The 27,332-nt window shown below is 39.2% G+C and overlaps 1 protein-coding gene across 1 annotated transcript in view; it reads left to right on the top strand.

The window, feature by feature from the left end:
• LOC115050626 (retinoic acid receptor beta) overlaps window positions 1–27,332 on the top strand; it is a 103,845-nt gene that overhangs the window by 11,479 nt on the left and 65,034 nt on the right. The window lies entirely within an intron of this gene.

Consider the following 27,332-nt stretch of genomic DNA (forward strand, 5'->3'; position numbering starts at 1 on the left):
AAATTTTTTTCTTAATTTTTTTTCTAATTTTGGTGAATAGAAATTGTATCAAGAAAAACACAGGACTTATTTGAACGGACAGATTTTTTTTCGGGACCCAACACATCTAAGTGTCAACTACAATACATTTTAGTTGTATAAACCTACCTTTGGGTTTTTGGAGTCTTTTAAATGTCATTATTGTTCCAAAGTTATTTAATCTAGTCTGTTACAGTTATATTTATTGCTGCCTACTTTTTAATGCCCTAATCATATTTGCTGTATTCAGTTTCTTCACTGTAAAGCATTTTGGTCAGCTCCTCTTGTCTTTAGATGTGTGTTTCAAAGGCCTTGACTTATCCCATTTCATCCCCCACATCAACCTGCAGGCTTTCCCGTTCAAGGCAGGAATGTTGCCCCCCTCACTGACTGGATCAATGTCTGTGTAAAAGAGAGACAAGACTAGACGGACACCAATGCCTATGCGTTACACATCAAGTCTCTCATTCTGAAATGCCTGCATGCTAACTAAAAGGACTATGCAGCACTGTGACTGCTTTTTTATTTTTATTTATTTTTTTGCTTCACTTGAAGCAAGCAAGCGAGTCAGTGCTAGTTTTTTATGTGCGAGGCTGGTCCAAAACTCAGCTGCTGTGGCTCACACGTGTTTTCACACTAACTGCTGCCCAGTTTTAACTTTCTATGGAGGTACCAAAAAGCTGATTGTATTTCCTCTACATTGTTTAAAAGACTATTATCATTGCACTGAAGAAGACTCGAAACCAGAGACTGAGACCATAAACTCAATGGGAAATGGCTTACTGAGCTAATAAATTAAGTAAGGAGTAGTGCAATATTCCCGTAGACTTCAGCACAATCTGAGTTCCTTTTACATCTGTGGGTCTATGTCCAGGCGGGGTGAATGGAATTTCTTAATCCTCAGTTCATTCTTGAGGGAAGGGAAGAGCTGAGTCTAACTGTTATGTATTAGGGGTTTGACACTATAACTAAGAAAAGGTATAATTTTTATTTATTTTTAAAGTACCTTTTTAACTACCCCGTTGTCCACAATCTATGTTTGGTGGAAAGGCCCACTACCTCCAACATTTCTCACAAAATAAGAGGATTTTCAATGTAAAGAAATCTCATGCTGCCTGGATAAGATAAGATAAAATAAGGTAAAGGTGAAATATAAAAAAGACAAGTTCCCGCAGACCCTGGGAGCCTTTGAAAGGCACTAAGCCACATACTTCTGGGTTCTGCAGATCAGTGGCTGCAGCATTGTAGAGCTCTGGCAACTGATTACCAATCACTGGATGAATAGATCTGAGGCAGAAAACAACCAAGAGAATCAAGAGGCCAACAGAAACAGCTCAGTGACTGATGGATGATTTCAGGGTAACAAATTACTTGTGTCACTGTTATTACCATTACACTTAAAATGAACCACTTTAGTATTGATTAGAATTCAATCAGGAGGTGCTAACAGCTAACAGCAAGCAACAATAGACTTATAACCCAAACAGGAAGTGGAGCAACATTAAAGTGGCTCCTAGGACTCTCTAGAACTAGATCTTCCAGCAGGTTAAATGTACCCACAGTTGTTTCAGTTTTTTTTATTGTTTCTAAAATGCTTGCAATAAATGTAAAAGCCCACTGGTCTTTGACTTTTCCTGAAAGTGTTAGTTATCACCCTCTATTGATAGAGGGTGACAAGACAAAGCCAGGAGTAAAAATGAATACCTAAAATAGTTATCTGTTTTCAGCATTGCTATTTTATCTGCTGTCCTTTATTTGTTGTCTCTTGAGCATCTTCTTAATGGACAGCAAGATTAATCTTGATTAATCCTACCTGTTGTGAAAATCAATGCATTTGAATACAAGTTAAAATTGTCTGTCAACTGTCAGTAGTTTTAAATTTAAATTGGCAGTTCTGGTGTTAAGGTCCCCAGGGGGCATAGACCCTGATGATGGCACTGAGGAGTGATGGAGGGTGATGAGTCTTGCAGGAGAAACCTCTGGTCAGATATGTTGACTAGAGATGGTTAGTTGTTCATGGCTGAAGCGGTGAAATGATGGGATTGGCTTACTGAATGGTCGCGACGCTGAATAACAGTCAAGAGCAAGAAGCATTTAAAGATCAGCCACAAGGGGATTGGCTAAAGGCCAATTTGTCAGTTTGGAATAGGAAGAACACAGGAAGAAGCAGGCGGAGCTTATGGACAGAGGGAAATGGTGACTCATAACAGCTTGGTTCAAGAGACAGCCTGAAATGTGAAAAGTTTCCTTAAAGCGTTTAACTGATTACCCAGAATATGAATGTTGTACACAAGCTGTCCACTGTACTAAACAATATGGTCAACCTGGTTATTTTATTTTGAGGCCTGGAAAAGGCCTGTTTTTTGTTAAACTGTTGTTTCTGAGAGCGGCAAAAAGAAGAGGCTGAGCAGGAGGAGGTTTCATTACAGTGTCCTCAATGCTGGAGAAGTGTAGATATTACTAGGTCTGGGCTACTTTCACTTCAATATTATTTATTTTATACTAATATTTTTTTGCTCATTTCCCCAACACTGCTTGAGGACGCAAAATCAATTTTTGCGTTGCTTTTATTTTTTTATAAACTGTTTCACTTCATTTGTAAAGTCTGGATTTTTCTTCTATACTTTGCTTCCGAAACTAAGTCAAATTTACTTTATGTGATTGATATGACTTTGTTTTACTACGTGTATGTGCACTGATTCTAGTGCATCATGCATTTGTCTATTCTACTGTAAAAATACATTACATTTCAATCTTTTCTAATAGACAGTTTACATGTGCCACCATGATAAATGAGCATCCACCTTCAACTGGGCCCAAAACATCAAGGTGTTCTCTGATGCATTGGGCCCTAATTTTTTTTTGGCTGGTGGTCTGTTAAAGTGAAGCAAAGGCTGAACAGGTTGATCAGCTGCCAGTTTAGAGAAGCAGCAGGAACTGAGTTATGTCAGTCAGCTACATTAAACATGTCCAAGGAAAAAAACAAAAAACAAAATAATAATAATAATATTAATATTAATATTAATAATAAGAAAATTAAGAAAAAAGTTAACTTGAGATCCCATACTGTTTTTCCTGAGCTTTCCTGACTGTTTGATATGATTTAGTCAAACAATATTTTGTTATTTTATTATTGTTATTTCATTTAATCATTTTTTGACTCCCTAGATTTATATTGGTACCCACTGCAGGAGCCAGACCACTATGGGTGGGAACTACTGCTCTATTACAAGCTTTAATAGTACGTAAACATGTTAAAATGTTTAAAGGCCACTCTCAAAATGTTGTGTTAGTTCTGGATTTTAGAAGCTAAACAATGACCCAAAAAATTATGGATATAAGTCATTGGTTGGGCAAGGTTTAAGCCTGAGTCACTGTTGACCCTCCAGAAGGCCCTCTGCATACCTGTCCTCTGACTGACCCCTCCTGTAGGGCTGCAAGACTTATTGGAGTAATCAGCCCCTGTCAGCACCTTGTTGCATGGAGTCAATTGAGTTGATGGGAATGGGGCATGTAATAGCACCTGATGAAAAGTAAGTTTGTTTGTCCTGAAAGGAGTCCCTCTGAGTTTTTCTGTGTGCTCTGACTTTTTTTTTTTTTCAAATCTCTGCTTTGGTTTTCTCCTAACAGCCCTCTGTTCACATCAGGCTGTCTATATACAGTGCCAGGGGAAGGTTACCCAAGCCTACTTTCACTGTGAAACCACAGTGAAAAAGAAGATACTTTTTAATTAATTAATATGAATCAAAAATATCTATTTATTTTACAAAATTAAATTAAATTAAATTAAAATTTTATTACATTAAAATTCATTCAAAGCAAAAATATTATGTATTGTAATGACCATTAAATATATTTTCCCCTTTGCTACAAATCCTTTCAGTTTGGTAACATTTAATATTTACCCTTAAGTTTAGTATAGCTTTTACTTTGGAATAAACTTACTAAATAAAATTTCTGTAATTTTGGTACAAGCTATTTTTTTCTGATTCTGATAATTAGACCATTAGCACATTATTTTCTTTAGTCAAAAACCAAAACATTTCTTAATATGGATCAATCCAACAGGATGTTCGTTTTATTTACAACTTAAATTTTACCTTAAAGAGAAGCTTGTAAAAAAAAAAAAAAGCTAGAAATTTTGTTTGGTAAAAGTATTTTGTTACAATTTTGTGTTTAACTTAATTAGAAGAAATAAAGACAAGAAAGTTTTATTGTTTAAATTGTTTAATATGAAAAATATGCATTACTTTATGCTACAACAAAAAAAAGCATGTGTGTAACTTGAAAAGAAAATTTTAATAAATAATGGTCTACATCTGCATATTTACGTGAAAAGTGTTCCACATAACCTCCAAGATTGAGGGCCCTGAGATTGTCCGCTACTACATGAACAACAAAGCCAGTCCTAGCATGTAAATGTTTCCTGGACATTTTGCACAACTTTGTACAAATAGAACTTCCCTACAGGTCATAACAGTTTTATCTTTCCTTTAAAACTTCAGATATTTTAAGCTATTTTAAAAGGCAGTCATTACATTTAAAACAACATGCATTATCAGAGTCAAAATACTTATACCACAGAGAATCCTGTTTACAGTGAAAATCAGAAATCACTTCTACATTAAAAATTGTTTCTGTCTTGTGTGTTTTATGAAAAACCCTTCCAATCTCCTGGAATGCACTTGAATGCAAGCTATAAAACAGAACAAAGAACATTGTATCCACATCGATCTTTGATCAATCTTACATTTTGAGCTCGAGACATTCTGCATGTCATTTTCTTTGGTTCTATATCCATTAATATTTTGTGCAGTGCATCAAAAGTGTGTTTTAACTCACTTGCAAACAGCTCATAAGTAAAAATAATGCAGCACATCCATGTGTGAATGACAGCATCTCATTGAGGACTTCATCACCTTCAATATCAATGCCAATGTCTTGTGGTGGCTGGAGAGGATCGTTCTGCTACCTGATAAGAAACACTGCCATGGTACACCTCTGAAGCTCTCGCTCTGCTTTATCCCTCAGACCTACCTGATAAAAGAAGAAATTTATTAAAAAGGTACTCTGATGGAACCACTTAACTAACCAGTATTTTAAAAATCTAAACTAAAGATTCTCTGAATCAAATCTAAATAATAATAAAAAAAAAAGCTCATAGCAAGCCACAGCAAGCCATAGACTTCATTGAAAATAAAAGCATTGGTACATTTATTAACAGCTATCCTCTAAAAGGTTAACATCTGCCGTTCCAAGAAATTATATATAGTATAAATAGTACAACAGTAGTATGTATACATTGCTAAATTAAGATTCGTGATGAATTTTACATCCCTCTTCACTCAAAATGTAGTAACATTAGTTATATGACATCACAATAATTTTATTACAAAATGTTGTCTCAAAAGCAAAAAGAGCAAATTTACATCTATACCCCAATTGTGTCGGCTCTCCCCACCAGTGGTGCTCATGTATTGTCTCTGAGTTGTCGCAGGAAGTGCTGTTTGGGAGGCTGTCATCATGATTCCCCGCACCTGAGAATGAGAGGAGCCTCAGGGTATAAGAAGGGCTGTTGTCTTGGAGTCCCAGACTCCAAGACAACAGGCAGGCCAGCTGCTGAGCTGGCCTGCCACATGATTGTTTCTTTAGTTTAGTTTGAGTCTCTTTTGATTTCTACACACACACACACACACACCTTTCACCCATCCTCACATGCTTTACATCACTGATTCCTCAACCTCCCATGCCTTATCACGGTATTGGTAAATGTAGTTGAATAAATATACTGTTAATGTATACTGTATACTGCAAATTTTTTGTGTACAGCTGGGGTGTATGGTAACCTTTAGGGGTCATCTACTATGGTAAACCGAACAATGGATCTTGTTTCTGTGTCTTAGGCATGCAGTAGTATTGGGAAGAGATCCACAAATGGTTAAAGCATTTAGTGTGGTTGGAGGGCCAGCAATCTAAGTGATTGTTTGCCAGAGAGAATTTTGTTTTGCCCCTTATCTTGTGTGCTTAAACACAGGCAATAGCCAGCAAAACTACTTTCCTGGTAGGCATTAAACCAATGTTCATTTGTTATTTTAGTTTTTTAATTTTTGTGCATGAGTGTGGCCTTAGCTTTTCTGCTGAGGTTACACCTCCATGACTGTGTAGGTGGGTTGCCAACACATTGGTTGCCAGGCCGAGTCAGCTAGTTCTTGGTTCGGTAGGTAGCCAGGGGAAATGTTGTTCTACATTTTGGCTGTCAAGCATATCATTTGTCTCTCTGTAATGCCAGACTGTTGTATTAGAGTTCACAGCAGATGACAGTGGTTTAGTTTTATTTGATAGAGGTATTGAGTTACTAGGTACTGGTAAGTGCAAATTGTCTAATGGTTGGGGAACCATAGTTATTGTCAAAATCAAATCAGATTTATTCATATAGTGCCAAATTATAAGAAAGTTACATCAAGGCACTTTACATATAGAGAAGGTCTGGACCAAAGTCTTTATAATATTATTTCAAGAGACCCAACTTCCTTCAACAGGCAGTAACCTCAGACACAACCAGGCTCAGGGCGGGCCACCATCTGCCTCGACTGGTTGGGTTGAGTGAGGGAGGGAGAGAGAGAGACATGTTTTGGGCGGGGGGGAGGGGATTCAAAACAGGTGCAGGCAGGAACATATAAAGCTCTATGAAGTTCATAGAAATATGGGAGCAGCAGGCATTGCAGGAACACTGGGCAGCGATGATTCACCACCTACGGGATGAAGACAGAGAGAGGAGAGGAAATGGGAGAGACAGAGATTTCAGGCAAACATGGTTAGTAAATACAGTACACTTAGAACAGGGAAGCATGGTTATTGGTATGTCAGTGCATGCAAGGGGGTGCTCAGTCCTTCCCCCAGCAGTCTAGGCCTATTAACTGTAAGATCTTTCATAAAGAGTATGATATTGTGGAAGAATTTGTGAAGGATCCAAGTGAGGGTCTGTTCGAGGTATGTACCAAGGATCAGTTGTTGACAGTAGCAAAACATTTTAATGTTGAAGTTGCTAGTCAGTGACGTTAGAACCATATTTTAGGAGTTCTGTAGGAAGGTTTGGTACAGTTGGGGGTTTTGTCTCCTGCAATGGTGATGCTTGGAGAGTCGTTAGTCCCCAGATTAGTTCTGCTGAGCCTGCAACTAAATTTGTGAGGCCTGTAGCTGGAGTTGGAGTAGCCTATACTTTTGAACAACAAAAGGAGATGTTTGCTTTGCAGCACAAATATGAGCTAGAACGAGCAGGCTCTGGAACGTTGCTAGGGTTCAGGAGCAAATGGAGTGGCTTAAAATTAATTTTAGGCTAGGTAAAGTAAGATGCCTGGTCTCTCAGCAGGTAAAGAGGAATCTTGTGAAGCCCATTTTTCCTGTTGTCTGAGAGGTTGGCTAAGAACAGGAAATGGAGTGAGGAAAGCCCAGGAAGTGTTTTATGCATTGGACAGCGAAAAATATCTGAAGGTAAAGACAGCAGTTTTATAAGCTTATGAAATGGTACCTGAGGCTGACATAGCAGACTTCAGACTTTTGATGAATTGTGTGATCTTGTTTTGTTGGAGTCCTGTGATGGACTGGTAACCTGACCAGGGTGTACCATGCCCTCACTCCGTGTGAGCTGGGATTGGCTCCAGCATTCCTGCGACTCGGAAACGTATAAGCAGTTCAAGATGAATTAATGTTGTTGGAGTAGTTTAAAGGAACTCTTCCACAGCGCATGGCTATGCATTTCAGTGAGTGCTAGGGTAGGGGGAGGGGCAGAGTTGATTGTGATTATGGGCAGCTGACAGCCTGGCTCCTGCACACCTGTCTCCCTTCCTGAAATCAAGCACAACAGAGGCACAGAAGGGAGTGGGGCGAGTGGCTGCAGTTAAGATGAGGCAGAAGTGGAGTGCATGACCTTACCCAAGTCTGGTAACAATGCTGGTAAGTCAGATTCTAGTTGGACTTACAATTACTGTCTGGGAAAGGGTTACTGGAAAGCTAAGTGTCCAGTGCTAAAAACAAAGTTTAAACAGGTAACTGCCCGGTAAAACCTGTAGCTCCCTCGGCTCAGGGAACAGAGAAGGCTGAGGCTATTGCTGCAGTGCAACTTCACACCAAGTGAACCGCTGTAGCTGCCAGATCTTCTGTGCTGGCAGAGTCTGTGTCTTCTCTTGGGGAATTACTTTCCCCCTGGAGAATCATCTCAGGCTGACATGCCCACTGAGGTTGACCCAGGTTACAAGCCATATCACATCACTGATGGGTTTATATCTTTAGTAGGCAGTGAAGAAAAAGTTAAGGTTAAAATTTTGGATTCTTTCATCTTGTGATCAGTGTGCTGCTCCTGCTAGTGACCCTTTAGAAGATCAAACTTGCTCACAAACTTTGCAGTGTGATCAAGACATCGTTTTCATACATGGTAGTGGATAAGCATCAGGCTTGGTAACCTTATTTACTTTACGACAGTCTATTCATGGTCTGAAAGTTTTGTCTGGTTTGCTCACCAACACACAAAGCGAGGCCCAACTGGAACAAGAGGGCTCTGCAATGACGTGCACCAACATGAACTGCTTCTCCTGTGACATACAAAAAAAACCTCTGGCAGATCGGTTCAGCATTACCCACATCAATATCATTTCCATGAAAATATGGTTTTAGCATGTTTACATGGTGTACCTGTGTACACCAGACCTCCACTAGTCAGGTGAGGAAATCTAATAACTTAAGTCCAAAACTCAACCTTAAAATCTCCCCTGAAAAAGTGAGCACACCATTGGAAGAATTGCTAAACAGCTGGTCACCTGGCTCAACACCTGCACTTCAGCTGTGTGATCACACAAGTGCATAATTTTCCTTGTTTTTTTTCTGAGAATTTTGAAGATGTCTTACCTCATACAACCATCTTTCGAATCCATTTGCGTAATGTGTGAAATTAGCAGGAGGAGGTGGCTTCTTCCAGTCATCCTGCAATACAGCCAGTGGACCCTGAATGGAGTGACCAAACACAAGATCATTCAGGCTAAAATCAGTGCTCTCTTCAGTTCAGCTGCTGGCATTGGCTGCAAAGGAGCAGGCTTAATTGATTGATTTGGTTTTCCTGTGAGTTGACAGCTATGACCGGTTTTGAGGTATGCTTAAATGTCTTCAACCTACGCCATAAAAAAAAAAAAGAGGAAAATCTTGTCATGTGTCTTTATCACCTAAATGCCCAGGTAACATATCACAGTCGTACTCAAAACTCCATGACTGAACTTACTTGGGACCACAATTTGGCATTGCCAACAAACCTTTCCCCTTCAGGCAACCATTTTTTCACCAACATGCCTTCCTCCAGGAAGTATCCATGAGCCACAACGTCCATCTTGTCAATTGTTCAACCAGCTTTTTTTAGAGAAGGAAAGGCAGGCAAAGGAAACTTGACACTAGGATAGGGTTCTGTCACACTTTCTTACTGCTTTCTCTGACTTGTCAGAGCAAGGCTTGAGCCCTCATAACAGCACATGCAGGAAAAAGACCTTGAGATCATCCCTAAATTCACACAAGGAGATGTAGTAACCATGGGAGAGAAAAAAAAAACCCTTGTCTACACTGACCACAATCCTTCACTCCCCTACAGAATCCTAACCAGCGCCTTATGCAGTAGTGTGTGTTTCTGCAGCCATTCAACTTTGACATTCTCTGAGGCTCTGAGAATGTATTTGCTGATGTTTTGTCATGGACATTGCCTCCCTAAGTTCTGGTTTTTGCTGTTCATTTGCTCTGGTCCTCTTCCTTTCCGCCTTAATTTCCTTCTTCAGGTACCAAAGTCTGGATGGTGATGTGCTGTTACCTATCTTTGGATGATTTCGCTGTTCTGGTTGAGGTGCTTGGGGCCCTCATCTGTATGGGAGTTGACCCAACACAGAGTTGACATAATTATCAACTCTTGAACGTCTGCAGAAAACCCTCAGTCACCTGGCATTACTACACCGGGACTTCAATACTTATCTAGCTTTTTACACAGGGGAAACATAACCTTTACGTACCTACTATGCATTTACCCAGACATGAAGCTGACACATTTAACAAACATCGGATGAACAAAACTGAGTGCACATTTTAAACAGCTCGAAGCTCTGTTAGAGTTAACGTAACAGTTATATGCTGTAAATGGACACCGAGCTGGCTCTTGGCCGTGCCATTACCATATTAGCTGTGGATGAGAGACACGGCAGCACACACCACACAATACTTGCATAAATAGCTAATTTTAACTCCAAAGGCGAAGCAACACTGCCCCTTCCTCCAGCAGAAAACATGATGGACCCTGAGCAGGATGGGCTCTAGCATGCCCTCTCAAACAGTGTAGAAATTCAACGCTTATGATACTCCATTACTGTTCTTTAAATGTACATGACAGCAAAATAATTTTAGCAATAGTATTAACGTTGTCCAAGCCAAAGGGAAGCTAGGGAAATATTACCCTTTGATGACAAATTAATGCAAAATAAGCTGACTTATGTTAGGCAGGAAAAATACAAAGATGGTCTGTGTAATGTAAAATTGTTGTCCAACCTGCCACACCATAAAGCATGTTTGAACAGCAAAATGTTTCATTTCTTACCATAAAGGAGTTTTCTCAATAGAGAGATAAATGAGTTAAATGTGGAGATGTAATGGTGTATAATGGAGCTGACTGGTCATGTGATGCAAAAACCTCTGGTTTGAAGTGAAGCAATGCCTTTAGTCCAAATGTTGTTTTCAATGTATTCCAAGGGAAGTGTTATTTGCTTTTAAACAAACTGGGAAAAAAAATTAAACCAGAAACCACAATTTCAAATTATCCCAATTTAAAAATGCACTTTGCACGACCCCAGGATCCACCCTAGGGTGTTGTTCTGAGTTTGAACAGGAGGGCATTGGCTGGACGCCAGCGCCCTCAGCAGGGGTCCCCGGTGACGTCACACAGGTAATAAAGACGCTCCGTGGCTCTCCATCTTCGCTTATTTCTCTTTTTTTTCCTACTGCCCCAGTTGCAGTAGAGAGCTGTCCCAGCTTTCGTCTCAAAAGATGGTGACCAGCCGCCATCTTGGCTCCGATGAGTGTGTAGCCGACGCCACTCCGTCGCCATCTTGGCCATTGCAGACTTCACCCACGTGACTCACGCGACGTGTCACACATTCCTTCTCTCTCCTCCTACACATACACACACACTCAAGATCCATAGATAGACTGGTGCGATTGCTGTTGCTGTGCTATTGTATATTATCATTGTTGTCGTTATTAATTAGTGTTTCTACATAGGATGTTACTATTACTGCTATAGCTATCACCATCGCTAAGGCTATCCATATTGCTAACCCATTCTTATTACGTGTGTTACCTGTTGTAGTTTAGTAGTTGTGTGCTTTTGAATAATCACACTATAGCAGCCCTCTATCCAGAGTGATGTTGTTTTGAATAATTATTGCTGTGAATAAATTATGTTTCTTTTAAACCGTTGTTTGATTATTGTGGCTATAATTGTGACAATTGCTGGATTTATGACAGCCAGTGCTTGGATTTACTCCTTCTGTTAACCCTTTTGAGACTTTGGTCCCTGGTGACAGGGTGGTGCCCTGAAATTTACTATTGATAGTAAATAATTCTAGATATCAATCAGTTTTCATAATCATTGATATTAATTGCCAAGCTCCAAATTACCCCTACTAGTGCACAACATAGGAAAACCAACAAACATTTCATTCTAAGAGATGGAGAACACAAACTATTTTCATACTACATACGAAGGATCCATTCATACATATGGCACACTGCTTAGAAAAGACCTTTTGTAGACGATACATCCAATAGACAGGAGGACAAGACCTTATCAAATGCTCCAATTTATATCCTTTCAAAGGTCACGAGGGTCATTGTAGGTTGTCAGCTGGGGATGATGTCCGGCTCTCAGCAACAAAATCTTACTCAGATTTGGTAGAGGCATTTACTTTGACCCAAGAATGAACTCATTAAATTCTGCTGGTCTCACAAGCATGTTTATGACCATAACAATAATGTCTAATGCCAAAAATATGATTTTATAATATTCTATATCTAGTTGGTCAGAGTTCAACTTCACTGTTACAACATGTTCTCCAAAAACACATCACCTCTGGAGCTTAACTGCTTGGTAGCTTTATGCAACCAGTTGACCTTTTCCAATCCACTGTATTTTTAGATCTCTAAAGGAGCATATTTGTGTTTTACATTATTAATGTGGATTTGGTTGCTGAAAAACAGCTAGTGGACCAACTGTAGCTAGCTAATGATGGATGCTTTCACCTATTTTCCTCCCTTTTCATTTTGGCTCTTGCGGCGCCAAGCCACCTTTGCTTCAGTTTTTGCCACCTGAGGTAAATTGCCATCAGCTTGTTTCCACAAAGGCGTAGCTTTCTTTGTATTTAGTTCATCAGTGCGCTAATTAGAGGAGATCTGAGCCTCTCTTCGGATCAGCTGACTGTTTTCTGAGACAAAAAATACAAATACATAATTGCAATCGCTACATAAATCAGAAGAAAATAAACTTGAAGTGTGAGCATCGTAGAAGACTAAAGTATAGGCTGGATAGATCTACAGATGCATTTAGTGTACACATGCTATTAGATTCATTTAGGTGCAAGAGCATCTGTTACTTCTATTTGCTATTCACAAGCAACATCTGTTGATGTGAACCATGCTGCCCTCCGCCCCAAAAAAAGAGATCCCAAAAGACTCTTAATTGAAACTAACTGACTTGGATAGCTCTGGAAAGGGGTTATCATGTGGTGTTCCAATATTGATCAGTACACACAAACTGAATGGAAATGATTTGCCTCTGTGGAGATTTGCTGCAGAAGTGAGGATCCAGCTAACATCACTCTTAAGGCAAAACACAGAGGCTTAACTATATATATATATATATATATATATATATATATATAAACAACAGAGAAAAAACTAAAGGCTTAGAGGAATTAGAACAGTTAATTAAGTGATAGTTGGGCTTGTTTGACTTGAGCTTGTATTGGGTTCTTACGTGCTTACCTGCAGTAGAGTCAGATCAGTGAAGAGGAGCAGCACAGAAGCTGAGGAGGTATCTGCAGCCCCTACTTTGGAGTGACAGTTTGTAAATTGTTGTATTACCATATTACTGAGCACAGTATTCCATAATAAGATTGTCTGTCACCTGTTATTACTCGAGCTCCAAAGAAGAGAGGAGATGCAAAACTACACTGACATTGACATTGAGTTTTGTTTCTAAAACCACAAACCTATCTTCATGTGGAATATTTTAAATTGAATATCAGAAATTTTAAAACATGAGACCCTAAACTGTTACTGAAACAACAACTTTGTGCTATATCCAGGTGATGTTAGTTTGAGGAGGAGCTAATTCTTTGTGAACTCTCATATACTTCTCTGGCAAACATGATGAAAATACTCAATGTATCACAGCTTGTTTCACAAGGAATGTAGCAAATTACTTTACTGTGAGCACTCCCTCCTCACAAAAAAAGCACTCACCCACTCGTGCTGGGAGCTCTCCTGGGTGCTCTCCGTAGATAAGGCGTGTGTGCTTTGTATCTGGAGCAGAGGTAACTGAAGAGAGCCAAAACAAGTTGGTACAAAGGTAATTGAAGATGGAGGAAGATGAATTGATTCAGGGAAAAAACTTCACTGTGTTTGATTTCAAAACGAATTTGTTGCCTTTTTTTTTTCTTTTTTTTTTGCTTGATGGCGTTCACATATAAATTGAACAATAAAAATTGTAATAGAAATCACGAATAAACAACAACAAAGAAACTTTTAATGCACACAACTGTCAGTGGCCCCAGAACAGCAGGAGTGAAATTGTACATTAATGAAATGTATTTTTTACAGTAGCAAAAGTGTGTATAACTAAATATTAACTTTACCCAGCATTCATAGCTTATTCTGTATTCTTCAGGATTTGTGCTGCATGTTTCCTGATTTTGCCAGATGTCAGATAACTACCTGTTGTGTCGAAATTACTGAAAACTTTTTTTTTTTGTTATACCTTGGTGTTATTTGACTGTTCTTTGGATAACACATCCTCAGTATCTTCTCTTCAAGTTAGTGAAATTAAGTAAAAAAACACTTCATGCTAACACCCTCCAGTTGCTCTCCCCTGCCTCTCCACTCCAGCAGCTGGTTAGAATAACCATCTGCAGGTTCATTGATCAGAAGTTATTGACCCGATCAATGAATAAAGTCCAAAAGATCAGTAAATGAAAGGGGCAGAGCCTCCACACTCCTCCAGAGTCAGAACCATGAATGAAACATAATGTCTCTACATTTGGCCTGTAAAAACTCATCCAGTTTAAATATATATATAGTATATATATATTATAAATATATACTATACTATATATATAATTTTTCATTTGACTCTCTTGTTTTCACCGAAATAACCAAACTATTATAACCAATGTTATAATATATATTTTTTAATAATTGAATAATTTTCCTTTGTTTTTAAGATAAGCAACGGCTCACCCCTGTTAGCCCATAGATACCAGCCATCCCTGTGTATCACAATATAGATAGATAAAGTATTTATAGGCCCTGTTGTCCAGTCCTTCTTACATATCTCATCAATTATGTCAATCAGGTATAACACTAGTTTCATGCTTCATTTTCAAGACCCTCCCAGCCATATTCTGGGTTTCTCACTCTATAGTATTTGTGTGTATATTTTCTGTGTTACTGTACTGTGATGTCTTCCTCAGAATCAGAGGCAAAAGCAGAAGAAAAGTATTGATTTTCTGACACCGCCCTGCTTAGATTATGAAATGCCAATACCAGGATTCCACCCTAACTCTCTGGTTCATGCCAAGTTCACTTGTCATTTTCTATAATTCTGACAAAATCAAGATGCTTAACTGTGATGTAGTTAGCCCTACTCGGCCGCCCTAGGGCTTTCTGATTGAATTAGGCGTCTGTGTTCTGCCATTTGGTACCAGCCTCCAGTTTTCCCAACACTTATTGGGGGCAAAAGTTATTTACTGTTTGTTACTGTTATTTACAGGTTTGTGGGATTTTGTGGCAATAGATTCAGAAATTGAGACATATAGTGGATTTCTCCAAATAATAATTTTTCAACTTAAATGGTATGGTAAAAAGTGAATGATGGTAAAAAGACAAAAAATCTTTTCCAATTATTACATAAATAATAATAATATGTAAAATTCATGCTATTGTTAATTCATAATTAATTCATGTTATGTGTTTATAGAGCTAACGATTAACATTCACAACATCTCTTTGATTTAAAGACCCCACATAGTATAAAGGTAAATATTTATGTCAGGTCTAGATTTTCATTAATGTGGTTAAAGTATCAAAGCTCTCATTCAACAGAGAAATGCTCACAGTCTGTGTTCAGAAGCGGAGTCTTCAAACCAATAGCTAGGATTTCTGGAACTTTGTGACGTCAAAGCAGCGCAGTCACTACCCTCAAGCACCAGGACCCATCATCCAACTTAAAAGGATTTAATCACTCAAAAGTCTGCTATATATTTATTCAATGATTCAGTAGGCAAGCAATCAGCTAACTCAAAGGAAGGCTTCTATGATTTCACCCTTGATTGACTATGTTATGATACAACTTATACAAGGCACCATTTCATTGGGGCCTGCCAGTTGATTGGTGATTGGCTATCAGGGATCGACTAAAATCTTAAAATTAAAATTATGAATGTTAACTGATAACTTTAATTGCTATCAAGTTAAAGTTGGGGCACCACCCTAAAAAGGGAAACAACAGCCAAATCACCAATTAAGTCTCATGAAATACCATTAATTTGGATCTCTGACTAATAATTAACTTAATAACTATAGCCAACTGGCCATAGTAAAGTAGGATTCTGAGTTCTGCCGAGAAGCGGTTGGCAATATGCCTTCCTGTGAAACATTAAATAGACCAGCGGTTGTGTTTGAGAACATTTATTATAAAGTAACAAACAAACACACTTACTATTCTAATATGGGCTTTTAATCATGTATTTGAGCACTTGTGTGTAAGTGACAGTGACCAAATGGCAAACAATGAAACTATAAAAAAGATGACTGCTGGGGCCACAAGTCTAATGTGGTCCTATGTTAGGGCCAGCTGAAATAGTTCCAAGGTGCCAGAGTAAAAAAAGGGAGGGTTTGTTGCATGTAGGGTGAACGATGTGCTAAAGCATCTGTGAACAATCAGCATCAACTCCTGATGTGGCTAACCAACAACCTTTGCATATACAAAGAATAACAGTCCTGTTCTGAGCTGTGCTTGTTTTATGCTAGGTTGGCCCAGTGGAAATTATCCATTTCTCGAACCGGAAATTGTCCTTTCTTGAGCTTGGTCCAAATCCAGAGTCCAAAGTCCAGAGCTGCAGGTCTGAATGGTGGAATCCCTCCTTAGTTCCTTAAGTTGGTTGTGTTGCCAATTATGCAGTTAAGCAGTTGACGCAAACTTGTGGCTTGTTGCTTGCAGCAAACAGCAGGGAGACGTTTGATCAAGTCTGCTGGCATTCAGCTTGTCCACTCTTGCAGAATTTAGGTAGGACCTCACATCACTACCATGGGAAGAGTGAAAAGTTGGATGAAAAGGATGTCAGGTCCAACCTCCAAGGCAGAAGAGCCAAGCCAAGGATCCAAGTCAAGAGAGGGTCCAGGAACCAAGAGAGAGGAGCCCAAGAGTACATGAAGTTTTCTGTAGACCTGGGTCACATGTCATACAGTGACCAGGAGCAGCTGGATTTACAGTTTGTGGTTGCCTTCTCACATAAGTGTGAAAAGGTGAGTATTGTCAGGGGCTGAATTCAAGGGACCCTAATTTTGTCTGTGAAACAAAGGAGCATGCTGTCTTGTCCGTCTCTTGAATTGCTGTGTTTAATAATTTTTTTCAGGACCATTTTGCTTTCAGCCAGTATTTGATACTTAACACATATACTCGGGAGTGGAGCAGCTATTTTAAAAGTCCAGGGATTCTCATGTTGGGACATTTGGCAGGACCACTGAAACTCCCACTTTTGCCTCTTTTTAGGGACAACTCAACATGCCAACCCAAAATCAAAGGTACCCAGTTAAAGAGAGCTGCGAAAAGTGGTTAGGGTAGTTGCCCCACAGCAAGAAGGTTGTGGGTTCAGTTCCTGGGCCTGGGTCCTTTCTGTGTGGAGTTTGTATGTTCTCCCCGTGCCTGTGTGGGTTTCCTCCCACTGTCCAAAGACATCATGTTTGGTTTAACTGGTGACTAAATTGTCCGTAGGTCTGACTGTGAGTGGTTGTTGGTCTCTGTCTGTCTTTCTGTGTGTTGGCCCTGTGATGGAATGGCAACCTGTCCAGGGTGTACTCTGCTGTCGAATTAAGAAATGAATGAATAAATGATGCAACATATATATGGTAGTATAAACTAGCCACCTCTAAACAGACAAGAAAATGACATTTATCTTCACATTTCACTGTAATTTAAAAGTCAAATACAGAAAAATCTCTCTCTAAAAAAAAAGAAGAAGAAATTCAGTTTAAAGTTGTTATCTATCTATTGGTACAGAATCATAATAATTGCCCTTCTTTACAATAATGGTATATTACTTTCTTTTCACTTCACTGTTTTTCTCAAAGTGAGTGTGGGAGCGCCCTGTGTGTGTGCTCATGTTGATGGCCATCAACAGAAAGAGAGTGTAGGGAGAGATTAGGTGACTTTGCATCCTAATCCTTGTGAAATCATGGGCTGGGCGGTGGTGGGATTGAGATGTGGAAAGCGGCCAGTGCCTCTCTGATCAGACGTGCTGTGGCTCACCATGAGAAGCTGCCTGAATGCACAGTAATCCCTCCCCAAGCTGCACAGAAGCTCATCCAACTGATGGCCAGGTCCTCTTACTGCAAACATCAGGCTCCTGCCAGTAGAACAGTTATCATGGCCTGGACTGAGAGGACGGCCTGGTGGGGTGAGGGCAGAGGGAACTGATATTTGGGGAGAGCTGAAGAGAAAGGTGACTTTGTTATAAAGTAACCCATATGGTCTTTGCTTTGCTATCTCTTGGATTTCAAGGGGAAAAAAAGATGTGCACACAAAGACCTCACAGGGGCAGCAGCAAAGACAGAGCATGTCCACTGAGGGTTGTGGTTTCATCCCTGACTAGTCTAGTGTGCATGTTGAAAGGTCTTTGGGCTGTATAGTCAGCGCTAAATTGCCTCTAATGGTAGTCTCGTTCGTGTATGAGAGTAGAGATGTATAATAGTACTGATGGAAAGCTCTGTATGAATATGTGTAAATGGGTGAAAGTGGCTGCCTTTGTGCAGCGTTTCAAGTGGTGAAAAAACACTTGAAAAGATCTATTGTGTAGTCCATTTACTTTAAGGAGAAATAAACCTGAAGGCCCAGTTACTAGGTTTTCGACAGTTAATGTTTTAAATTTGCACTGATCTTTTTTGTCGATTGTTGATTGTGCGCCAGGTGAGGTGGTTTGAGTAGTTGATTATCATACCTCCCTATGGAGGTTTTTGGGCATGTCCATCTCAGCCTTTTCTTGTAAAGAGGACTGTAGCAATTACACAGTCTGGCCTGGGATCCTCTTGGAAGTGCTGGACGTTAGGGAAAAGTGTCATCTGGGCTACCTTTCTTACCCGCTGCAACATGGACAATGGCCACAAGATGCTGCATTAACAGAATAGTTCACTTCCATATCTCAGCGCTATCAAGAATCAGCTTCACTGTCCAAATGTGATGTATTTTACTTTGGTCTCCATTGTACTGGCCTCTCAATGCACTCACACAGAATGCAGTATCAATGATAATATTCAGGAAGATACACAATGACACAATAAAAACAAGCCCAACAAAACCGAGCAAAGATGAGTAAATGTCAGCATATGGGGAAAAAAAAAAAAAGAATCCAGACAAGGAAAAACAACAACAATGGAGCCAAAGTACAATCAACACATAGCGCTACAGAACGTACAAGCGTACCACTCTTTCAAATTGGAAACAATCAAACAGTGGGTCCTGTAATAATACAGCCTGGCATGTGTGATGAGTGATATATGCATTTAGCTGCATAAAGAAAGTTTGAAAGACTCCAAGTGACCCCAGTGACAACGTGGAAATCAATTTATGGAAGTACAGAAGACCAGACTTAGTGTTAGCACAACTATTTATGGATCACAAAAGCCAATGACACTGTTTCAGCCAGGTACAAGCTATCAGAAACAATGATGCTAACTATGGTGCATCCTCCTGCAGATACAGGTTTAAAGATAGGATTCATATGTGGCTGTATGGAAGAAAATACCATGCCCATGTCTAATGAAAGGTGCTTTGTAAATGATGTGTGCATGTGGTTTCCACTGTAAATGGGCAAATCTATTGTTTTGTCCCAGAGACTTTTGTCATATGCTCGTGTCCTTTGCAGCTTTCTTCATGGCTCTCTTTTTTTCCTTTGTTTATTGTTAGTTAGGAAAGGTTAGTTATTGGTATAAATTGGTAGCACTTCAAATGTCGCTGATGTGTCAAGGTTTTGCAGGATTTAGTCCAGTCCCATGTTAACTGCATCTAGCCTCATGAAATTGCAGCAGGGCCTGCAGGGAGGCTATGATTTCCTTCAGGTGGGTCAGCACCAGTTCTTCAGAGGACTTCATGAACATATTTGTCAGGGTGATGAAACTGTCATAAGCAAGACCTTGGTGCAGATGATGATTGTGTAACATTTGAACCAGAGATTCTGAGTGAGAATGTGGGCCAGCTGGTCAGTGCAGACTTTGAGACAGGATGGTGACACTAAAGTCTGTGGCTAGTATCTTCCTGATCTCTGCCACACTTAGCATTAACATGCACCTTAATGCGTAATGCCAGTCTGACTTTTTGCCAATAGCAGTGGGTGGCTGTTCATAGCAGAAGTGCATAGCTTCACTCTGGTTAAGTACTGTAGCGTGACTGCACACAGCTCTTCCTTTTTTGTTTTTTAGTAGAGTGAATCTTTGTAATATCTTTGTAAAATCTTTTTTTTTTTTTTTACTGTGTGGGTTGCGCTGGTCCACTGGAGTCCCACATTGTGACTGCTAAAACATTAATGTCAATGTCTGCTTGATCGTGTCCAAAACTGTATATTTCTGCACATCCAGAAACTCATCTGAAACTTTAATGTAAATTAGCACAATTTATTGTGTAGTATAGAAGCCAGGTGTAAAGATGGCAAAGGTAATGCACCAAACGTCCTGGTGTAAAACATGTTCAACACATGTTACCAGAGGTTGTAGACTGATGACTGGTTGATATCTTATGAGTAAAAAGAGTTCTTAGGAACAGATAAAAAAAAGTTAATTAAAATAAAATAAAACATTACGCTGCCAATGGAAAAAAAAGCTTTTGCAAGAAAGAACAAACAAATATGGAGAAGAAATAATCTCACACATGCACATGCACGCGTACACTCATAGATTTGATTGGAAATGAAAATGATCCATCGGCCAGTGTTTTGTAGGAGACGGAGGAGTAAACAATGGAGGCAGTCACATTAAGACACTTAGACGGAAGTGTAATTACTGCTTCTCCATCGACCCAGATTTCCAGCAGGGGACCCATTGCTGAAGGTAGTTAGGCTGTTAGGAGTAAATGAGCTCACTTTATTGGCTTCCAGTTTGTAATGAGTCTCTTTTCCATACCTCTGGCCAGTGGTACACATCTTTAACCAATCAGAATCAGTGAACACAGGCAGTGGTTATTATCTATTGTCTTGTACACAGCAGACAATAATGTGCACTTGACTTGAAATGCGCTGTCATGACAATGGGAGGCTTGTGCTTATAACTTTAACTCAGTACAGTTCAATTTCTAGCATTGGAGCTGAGGGGTAGAGATGGTTTATTAAATCACCTCTCCCGCACAGCAACAAAATTAATATATTTATGCAAGAGGGTTTGTTTGTTGTTTAGAGATTTGCTGATCAAAAACCTGCATGATATCCTTCAGCCAGTTTACAGACTCTCCTACTGTGCAAACCAATATTTTTGAGATGCTCTGTGTAGCACTTTTACATCAATTCATACATTTTTTAAGCCAAAACAAAAGAACAGTAAATGCAGCAACACAGGAGCACTGTGAACAGAAACTTGACTGGAAAAGAACAGCGGGAAAATATAAGTACATAATCATTGTTTAAATCACCACCTATTCGACAGAGCTCTTAATATATTCCTCATTTCTTTGTTTTGACGTAGTCTTCATCTTCATTTAGTACCACCAGTTGTATCAAGTAGTGAATTGTTCAAACATCTATATGAAGAGCTGTGTGTTTTTTATTACTTAAATTGTATTATAAATCAAAGTCTTATGCTGGGTAAAAATGAAGACGACAGAGATCTTTCATTAGGGTCAAAGTGAGCTTCCTTTTTTTAATTAGATAGTGACTAAAGCAAACAGACACTTCCAGTTAGTGGAAAGAGTTCACAGCACAGCACACGTCATACATTATAAACACAAACCACAAACATAGCATTGTCAACACTTTTTTTTAAATGTATCATACAGCCTATAGTTAGACCTCCATGTCGTGTTTGATTGTAAATAAGGTTTAGGTTCTATAATAATACAGTGAAGCCAGGAATCAGGACTTGCAGAATGTTGTGATGAAAAAATCTAAATCTGCTATATTCTTATGGCATCATAAAACAGGAAGCCAGTCAGAAAACAAGCTTAGCGTGCAGGCAGCAATACACAGCCCATTTTGTTTTCAGGGTTTCTCTGCCATCGTCAGCTGTGACTTTCTCATGGTCTAGTTATTTTTTTTCTGGGATTTGTTAAGTTGAAGATGTTAATCTAAATGATTTTTCAGTGACTTGCAAGTCATCAGAACATCACTAACAAAAAGTGTGACATATGGGAACTCTACTATGTGAATTAATATGTTGATGTTCACTGTTTACTTTTTTTATTTTTATGCCATTTTTAGTTGGCAAAGAAAAAAAATCCTTGTCCAAAAGAACTGCTGATGGTTGGTTGAGTTGTAACTGTCCTCTGGGGACAATATAAATGAGTCCTTTGAATAAAAACCTGAAAGGAATAAGCTGTTGATGCTAACACCTCTGCACATATTCTACATAAATACAAAACTTGTAAATAAATAACAACAAACTTATTTGTGTATTTTAATTTTTAACACGACAAGAATTGAATGGTATATAAATCTGTAAATGCTCCCTTTATATTTCAATATGAAGAATTTACGCCTATCATGCATTGCAAAATTAATCCTAATCTTCAGTGTCATTCCATGTATCATGTTGCGACACAATGGCATAATTCCAATGTGCGCTTTGGCTTGATACCTAACCTTAGTGGAAAATATGTTTGCTTCTGCCATGTAGCTTCAATTAAATTACCAATGGGCTAAGTGCAATTGTAACTAAATATAGCTGTTATGAGGTTTGAACCCACTGACGAATTGTGAGCAGCAATTTCAGCTCTGCTCATAAATATGCTATGAAACAGGAGTTTCACAGGGAAAGGGAATTAAAAGTACCTGAAACTGCAGATTCAGTGGATGTGTTATCCACCTACCGGTTGTGTTGAAACTGAAAATAGCAGCCACTGCATGTAAGCCATTCACAAAGCTGTCAGGCTTTACCCGGCCTTATTAAATGATCAGCTATGCTGTGTATTGTCATAGCCTGGTGAGTTTTGGCAGAGGCAGCCATGAGCTGCTGAACATTGTTGCCAAAAAAAGTGGCTTATCTTGATGGATGGGTTCATTATCACCTTCTAATTACAGGTGGATTTTCAGGTATACTCATTACCTGTGTTGCCCAGGGCTGTGTATATGTGTATATGTGTAGGTGTGTGTGTGTGTGTGTGTGTGTGTATCCAGAGGTTACTGTTACACTGACTCAACTGGGGGGTCAGCCGGTGTGCATGTGTGCGTGTGTTTGTGACTGTAGTAAGAGGAGGGCTTAGGGGTTTCTGTTTCAGCTATGCTGTAGGCTCTCTGCAATATTCATGAGCTCCGTGGGGATCAATGTGGTGTGCGGTGCACGGGCACTCTGAAACCACCTCCTTTACGCAATCAAACATTATCACGAGTGTTAGTGTGCATCTGCTTTTCAGCACATTATATTTAGTGTGACTATGCTGCACACTGTAAGTTTTTTTTTTCGCATACTTGAATGCGTGTAGTGTCAGGCTTCCTGGTGCTGATCTTAAAGCTGATTTGAAGCTGTTTCTGCATACAAAAACAGCTTTGAGATCCAGGAGTCTCCTCAGTGGCCTGCTAGACACTAGGGCCAACAAATCCAGAGAGAGACTACGTCCCAGGCTGACCAGGGATATAGTCCATGTTTCACTTTCTTGCCCCAATCTGCCCCTGTCTGTATGAAATCTACATATACCAAATATATACCAAAATATACAGCAAACGTACCACTCATAGGATCATTTTCCTTCTTGTTTTTCTTTTAAAGTAATAATATTAATGCCCCAAAGTAGAAAGTATAGTCTAGCTGGCATTTTTACACAAAACCTGTCATGAAATCAATATTCCATCAGTTAAGCAATTTGTTAAATATTGATTTAAAAAATACACATCTATCTGACGTACTGTATAGCAAACTTTGCTCTCTATGAAGAAGAGTGAGAAAGATGTTTTCTGTGGTTTCAACCAAAGGGAATAGTGATGGGGGAGCAGATTGGGGGAAAAATGTAACACACATACCCACCATACACCAACACCATAGCCCAGAGTTCGACGTGATTAGCTGGATTTTTTTTTTTTTTTTATCCAAGTTTGGTGGCTATTTGATTACTTTATTGTGTAACTGGCATGTGTTTCTTTATATACAGCTGGTAAAGAATTGATTAATTAAAAGAATGGCAGCATTTCACCTATGGAAGTCCACCTAAAAGATTATTCATGAATGCATGATTAGTATAATAGGAATATGATATTATGATGAGGTTACTCAGCACGGTGAATGTATAAATAGGCCATTGACGATTAATGCCATTATTCTGTATTGCTATTCCATGAAACTCCTATTCAATGGAAAAATCTGCTTGTAATGTGTCTAATTTAATTACCTCAAACTAATTTGTTTAATTTGTTTGAGGTATGTTGGACTGCATCAGCCAAGACTTTGCTAAAAAGAAAAAATGATGGGATAGCAAAGACACTGTATGTGTTTATGATTCAGCTGACTCAGTTCATTGGGTTTGCAGTCCTAAATAAGTCATTAGCAACTCATGCTGTTGCACATCTGTGTGCAGTACCAATATCATTCTCCGTCAGGAAATTTCCTAACATCTTATTTCTTCCACATCTGTGATGGGAGGTGGAAAAACATATTTTATCCTTAAGTTGTTCAGACTAAATGTTGAAATACAGTGTGTTGAGCCAAAACTTCAAAGCCATGGCAGTAAAACGTTCATAAAGTCTCAGCAGTACAGTCCCTTTAAGAATGTTATATTAGGCTGTAGGATTGTTATTAGTGTCACATCATCTTGTAAGCAGCATTTTTAAGCTGCTTATGGACTGTTGGGTACTTAAATATTTTACAATGGCTTTAATACATATATGTTTATAAATGCAAGATATTACAAATCTTTCAAAATAACTATATTTGTCAAAAAAAAAAAAAAAATAATATACCTACATAAAGAGCCACGTCCATGCTAGCTTAGATATGAATTACACTGCATCTCTGGTCTCTCAGGAGGACAGTACCTCTGTCTAAACCTCACACATGTCCTACAGAGTCATAACCAAGCCGGACCAAAAACCAACGGGCACGCCTTTGCTCATCGAAGATCTTAAAACCTAGCCTAACCTATACACTATATAAACACTTTAGCCTAGTGCCTGTATAGCCCAAAAATTAATTTCAGCCCAAACATTTGCAATATGATTAATTGTGAATTATGACAAGATATCATCCAACACGCCAACACACAGACACAGACAGAGACCAACAACCACTCACACTCAGACCTATGGACAACTTAGAGGCACCAATTAACCCAAACATGATGTCTTTGGATGGTGGGAGGAAGCCCACATAGGCACAGGGAGAACATGCAAAGCCCCAGGCCCGGGAAACAAACCCATGACCTTCTTGTGGCACTAACCACTCTGCCACCATTAGAGTGAGGTCATATATTGCAGAAGGGAAGATTTCAAGTTTGAGTTTAAAGTCTCGATGACCACTGGAAAAAAGTTTTTCTGAGTCTACAAGTTTGTGTTTTTGCAAAACTGGCTGATGCTGAAAGTTCAAACAGATAGTGTGCAGAGAGTGTGGAGTCCTTGGTGATGTTTACAGCTCTGCAGTGGTCGCGTTTGTTGGCAATATGGTCCAAAGATGACCACGCTGCAATGCCATTGGACAGTATAGAGTCTATGCAAGCCCAGTAAAAGGCTAACAGGCCACAGATTTGATTGTTTTTCCTGAGGATTATCAGGAACTGAAGCAGCTGTTTTGCGTTTTTGACTTTGCCGTTGGTGTTTCCTGTCCAGCTGAGGCTGTCCGACATGAGAATGCCCAGGTGGTTGAATGTGCACATACACCCTCCAGACTGTTGAGAGGTGGAGGAGGTGTCACTGTTGACAAAAATGGTGGTTAGGTTTCCTTCTTCCTCCTAAAATTTAAAATGAGTTCCTTAATCTTAGTGGCATTCAGTGAGAGATTGCTCATTTTACAGCGCTCTCTCAGTCGCAGTACTTAAACTCTGTAGGCAGATTCATCACCCTCTGTTATGAGTCCCAGCACAGTGGTGTCATCAGCAAACTTGAAGGTGGCTATCTAGAAGGTAGACCACCATTTGGTCTTTGATTATAAAACAGGTCTAGGTTTTTATATTAGCACAGTGAATGTATCAAAGGTCTCAGTCCGCAAAGCAATGCGCACAGTTTGTATTCAGAAACTGAGCCCTAAAACTAGCTGTCTGGACCTCTGGGACTTTATGACATCACAACAAAGCATTCACTGTCCAGCCATAGTGCAAGCCCCACCCCCCTGAATCTGACTGATTCCCTATATTATTATTTAGTCACAGTCAGCCCAGACATACTGAAGCTCTAGTTTTGATGAGTGACCGATCAGCACTTGAGAAAAAACATAGAGGTGCAAAATATGGGCTCATTAAGATCATTTGAATTTGAATATGACTGTAGTCATCAAAATATCACAGACTTGCAGCAAGGAAGCAACATTTAGATTAGGCTTAATATAGCTTGTGTGTATTGGATCTTAATATATTGATGCTCTAAATTGAAAATATGAATAAACTGTAACATGCTTTGGATTTAGTTGATTATATAAAGGCTTTTTGTGTTAAATTCCGATGTAGTTTCAGGCGTCATTTGTGTATATTGAGTAAAGAACTCTTTAAATCTTGTATTTTCTTTTTCTCTTCTATTTTAAAGGAGAACAAAAGCAAAATATGAAGGTTAACAAATGTCAATGCAAAGTAACGTTCAGAAATGTTCTTTTACAACCAAAGAGTGAAAGTCATTATAAGGCTTAATGCAGATAATTAGAAAGTGAGCTTTTTCTTTATTTATTTAAGATTATCTTTAAGACAATGTTTTCTATTTGATAACTCCTTAAAATAGTATTGTTTGGCTTTCTTTATGAGCATCCATATTTCTTGGCAAATTTCCACGAAAACTGAGGATAAAAACTATAAAATGTAAGCGCATATAGCAACCGCCTTTGAAAAAGGATCACATTTCAAATTAGGAAACTTTTCTTATTTCTAAAAATACCAACTGAATGAATAAATACATAAATAGATAATCTTCGTGATTTTTTTTTTCCTTTTCCTCCGCGCTTCATCCCTCTGCCTTGTTCCGAGCTAGGGAGCCGCAGTGATGTCAGCCCGCCTGGGTCATTTGAAGGTCAGCAGCCTCGGAAGGGTTCACAGAAAGTTCACCCGCATATATTAAGCTATTCAATCTTACATTCTCTGTGGCAAAACTAGTTGGAAATGAGCTGCGGGTACGAGGACGGAGAGCCGATCTGTCATCGGAGAAAAGAAAGCGTTTAGACGCCGTGCGTGTTATTTTTGATAGCGGAGAAAAAGAAGGCATCGTCCGATTTCAGGCGGGCTTTGCAGCTGCTTTCACTTTGCGTTGGTAACCGAAACGGGGCGACTGACTGTCAGCACGTCGGGATGTCATTATTGTCATGGAAGGAGACTCCAGTGTAGACGAGGCGCGCAACCGAGGACAGGGTGCGAAAAAATGCAAAATGAGTCTTGAAAAGGAAGCCGTTAAACATAATAATTTATCATTCCGGTGCCGGACGAATGAGAA

Source organism: Echeneis naucrates, chromosome 11 (assembly GCF_900963305.1).
Source record: "Echeneis naucrates chromosome 11, fEcheNa1.1, whole genome shotgun sequence".
NCBI lineage: Eukaryota > Metazoa > Chordata > Actinopteri > Carangiformes > Echeneidae > Echeneis > Echeneis naucrates.